Source organism: Myotis brandtii, unplaced genomic scaffold (assembly GCF_000412655.1).
Source record: "Myotis brandtii unplaced genomic scaffold, ASM41265v1 scaffold565, whole genome shotgun sequence".
In the NCBI taxonomy this organism is placed as follows: Eukaryota; Metazoa; Chordata; class Mammalia; order Chiroptera; family Vespertilionidae; genus Myotis; species Myotis brandtii.
In genome coordinates this window covers 2,457,202-2,461,226 of record NW_005370105.1, presented here as the reverse complement: position 1 = coordinate 2,461,226, position 4,025 = coordinate 2,457,202, and the positions used below count along the sequence as shown (strand labels likewise).

General features: G+C 43.7%; 2 long non-coding RNA genes across 3 annotated transcripts in view; one reads left to right on the top strand and one right to left on the bottom strand.

The window, feature by feature from the left end:
- LOC106728208 overlaps positions 1-567 on the top strand; it is a 2,032-nt gene extending 1,465 nt beyond the window's left edge. The window contains exon 2 of the long non-coding RNA XR_001364490.1: positions 158-567. This is a non-coding gene — a long non-coding RNA (uncharacterized LOC106728208). The remainder of the gene's footprint in view (positions 1-157) is intronic.
- LOC102254446 overlaps positions 1-4,025 on the bottom strand; it is a 14,842-nt gene that overhangs the window by 1,405 nt on the left and 9,412 nt on the right. Inside the window, exon 4 of one of the 2 annotated variants that reach the window (XR_001364487.1) lies at positions 370-445. The exons of the other annotated variant lie outside the window; for it this stretch is intronic. This is a non-coding gene — a long non-coding RNA (uncharacterized LOC102254446). Of the gene's footprint in view, positions 1-369; positions 446-4,025 lie in introns of those variants that run through there. 2 annotated transcript variants of the gene reach the window in all.

The window sequence follows — 4,025 nt, the reverse complement described above, 5'->3', positions numbered from 1 at the left end:
ATCAATAATTCTCTCTCATCATTGATGTTTCTCTCTCTCCCTCTCCCTTCCTCTCTGAAATCAATACAAATAGATTTAAAAATGTAAGGATAGTGCTCATCGGGAATTGTTTCCCAGAGGCAGGGCGGGGCAGAATCCCTCTTCTCTGCCTTCTCAGGTGTCTGTTGTCTCCCTGGCTCTACAAGGTGAGGGCAGCAGCTCCCGGGCATCTCACGAGGCTGTTCAGAGGCCGGATGGGAAGGCTTCTCTCGGTCGGAAGATGTCCTCTTGGGTCTGGCCCCACCTGCATCACAGCCCCTGGAAGCAGCGGGGTGGAAGGCTGGTCAGGTAGGCAAGTGACAGTATGTGTCACATTGAGGATGGGACGGGGGTGTCGGCAGCAGCCTTGACGAGGTTCATCAATCAATCAATATTGACTGTACAACACCCAGTACAGAAAACCATGCTGTGAATATTCGGGGGGAAAGACAAAAAAAAAAAAAAAGATGGCAGTGTCACTAAAAAGAAAAACAAATGATAACTTTGCATGTGAAAAGCCAACATGCTAGTGGGGGCATAGACTTGAAAGAAATAAGATAAACATACAGAACGATAAAATAGTGGTCCATGATTTATGGACAAACAGATGTCCTTGTCTGTACACATCTCCCTCTTTCCCCTCAAGGGAAATTCACTCATGTTATTTTTAATATTAGCATACCACATGGTTGGGGAAGTTGCTTTTTGTGGTTGGAACCTAGACCCTAATATTTTACAAATAGATGGGGGAACCCTTAAAAAAATTACACAATTCGCCACTCACTGGGAAAATGATAAAAGCAAAGTAAGCTCTTGGCCTGTACAGATATTATTGTTCTCAGGGTGTTAGGCTTGCCAACAAATGATAAGCATCAAAACACTCATGAAAGTACAGTCCGACCTGGTTTCTCGCACTTCTCTCATCGCCAACAGTTCGGTTCTTGACCAAGTTGTTCACAGAAATGGGTGACCTGACACATTTTCACACTGAGACCTCGGCCTCGGCGTGAGAAAGAGCATTTCTCAGGCAACAAACAAAGGAGAGAGTGCTTTTGTTGCTGGCGAAACCCAATAGTGGCACAATTTTAAAACATAAACAATAAAGAGACCATTAAGAGTGCTAATGTTGCTAAAGGGGTGAAAGTGCTCACAAAACAACAACCTCAAGCAATTGAATAGTAGGAAAGCTGTTGTTGATTGGATAAATGCAGAGCAGTTAGCAGGTGATAGCGTTTTGGAGGCAGTGATGAGGAATTTGTAGGGGGTGGTTCCATAATTTAAGGAAAGGAGTGTTTCTACGTTAAACAAGACCTTAGACATGTACTGTAAATAAGAAAGGTTAAAACGGAATCATTTGGGGGTCTGGAATGCATTAATTCCATTTACATTATGTATTTCTAATGGGAAAAAAATGATTCGGTTTTTGAATCCATTGCTTCTGGAACAGCCTTCCGGAACGAATTAAGTGCGAGAAATGAGGTTCCACTGTATATCCCCCGTAACCTCAAACCCTTCCCAGGAGCTATAAACACCTTCGTGCATGCGTCTAAGTTTTGAAAGTATCGGTGCTTTGTGTAGACTGTGGATTGAATTGAGATGGTCATCAAGAGGGAAACCAGTAAATATTTAATGGATTTGTGACCATTAGGCCTATTATCTTTAACTTGTTTCCATTATAGATAAAAGGAATATTGATTTAAAAAAGAAAAAATAGGTTCTCAGTGGTGTTTTCTGCTGAAGACGCCATGTTTTCTAAAGGCTCTGAACTCATCAGCATTTGAGAGCTAACAGCAGCCTTGCCAGTCGTTTGGTCCCGCCCCCTAATTTGACTAAGGAGACCCGGGTGGAGCCCAGGTGAAGTGCCCTTGGCTCTGCCTTGCTGTCCTGTTCACCAGCTCTTCCCACCGCTCCTCTAAGGTACGCGTGTCCTTTATGTTTTCCCTTCGCACTTGGAATACACAGAGTCCTAAAGTGTAAAGCAGGCAAATAACGTATTTTACTTCCAGTTAGAACAATTCTGTCAGGATGTAGCCTGGAGAGGCGGACTATGTTTTAAGTTCATTGAGCATTTCCCCCGGCCTTATTGAGGGATAATTGGCGAGTGGAAATTGGATCTGTGTAAGGCGTACAGTGTGATGGTTTGATACACAGTTGTCCCTTCGTGTCTGGGGGACAGATTCCAGGACCCACTCCCCCATGGGTACCAGCATCAAGGATGCTCAAGTGCCCTTAATAAAATGGCATTGTATCGGCATCCAACCTGTATTTGTATAGACTCGCAGTGGTTCTCAACCTTCTGGCCCTTTAAATATACAGTTCCTCATGTTGTGACCCAACCATAAAATTATTTTCGTTGCTACTTCATAACTGTAATGTTGCTACTGTTATGAATCGTCATGTAAATATCTGATATGCAGGGTGGTCTTAGGCAACCTCTGTGAAAGGGTCCTTCGACCGCCAAAGGGGTCGCGACCCACAGGTTGAGAACCGCTGGTATAGAGGCTACAGCGGTGCGCCCGCACATTCCTTATTTGCGAGGATTCAGCGTGGGGCGAGTGCATGGCAAATGTGAGTTTTGTCTTTTGGAACTTTCTGGGATTTTTTTTCAAATATTTTTTATCTGTGCTTGATTAAATCTGTGGATGAAAAACCCTCGGATATGGAGGACAGATTGTGCTTACACGGTACATTGTGAAATGATCTCCACAATCAAGATAATTAGCACGTCCATCACCTCACATAGTCACTGTTATGGGTTTTGGTGGTGGTGGTTTCTGTTTGTGTTTTTGTAGTGAGAACATTGAAGATCTACTCTCTCCGCAAATTTCATGTACTCAATACAGTATTATTACCCATAGTCACCATTCAACTAGAACTTATTCAACTTATATCGTAAGGTTTGTACCCCTGACCAATGTCCCCCCATTTTCCTCACCACCCAGGGTCGGATGACCACCATGCTACTCTCTGTTTCTAGGAGTTTGCTGTTCTTAGATTCCATGTTTCAGTTGTGCTTTTATTTGCTCAAATTCGGAGATGGTTACTTATTTGCTAGCTGGGAAATCTAAACACCAGCTTCACCATCCTCCGTGGTATCCAAAGAATAGTTAATAACATAGAAGAATGACCACGGTCATTATAAAGAATAACAGAGCAGAAAATCAGAGTGGTTCCAACTGCCTTCCCCAAGTTATGGATCGTCCTTGCAGGGCACTTGTTCTGAACAAGGGGTTTTTATCTCTAATCCTCCAGGGCCATGACCCAACGTTATCTTCTGAATACACCTCCCTCTGTTGGGTCTATATTGCTTGAGTCGTGATCTGTTTGACATAAGCACACCCTTTAGGCAATTTCTGCCCGTTCTCATTACTGTTCATGTCCATTTTCTATGTAAGATCAACCAGCTATTTTTCCATTCAGAGATTCATTCTATAAATCCTGGTTAAGCACTTGGCGTATTCCTGGCCTCCTAATAAGCTCGGGGATGCTTTGGTGAGCAAGAGAGAGACGGTTTCTTTCCTTTCAGAGCATTTAGTCGTCAGGGAAGACATGCCTTTAGATGACCTAACTCGTGTTGATCCGGGAACTGTGGAGGATCGTGAAGGCACGTGGCCGGGACCCTTGATATAACTTCCAAACAGGTTACTTTTCAACTGGACCCCAAACGCCCAGTAGGAAGTTTACAGGCAAAAATGGGCCAATGCCATGTTTGCTGTCGTTTTTGGTAATTCTTCCTTAGGTTTTCACAAGATTGTTCACAGAAGGGCATTTTAAAATCTAGAAGACTTCCTTCTGGAAACCTTGATTTAACACTCTTTCTCCAGATTTCTGTACTTCCTGGGAGTGAGTCTTAATCTCTGAATTTAATTTCCTCTATGGATGTGGATTCTCAAAGAATCCGACTCCCTCTCAGAACCACGCAGGGTCTGTACTTACATGTGGAGCTGACTGCTGTGCACCCTAGTCCTGCTGAAACACAGCCCCTGGGAGGGTATGTGTGTGTGGCG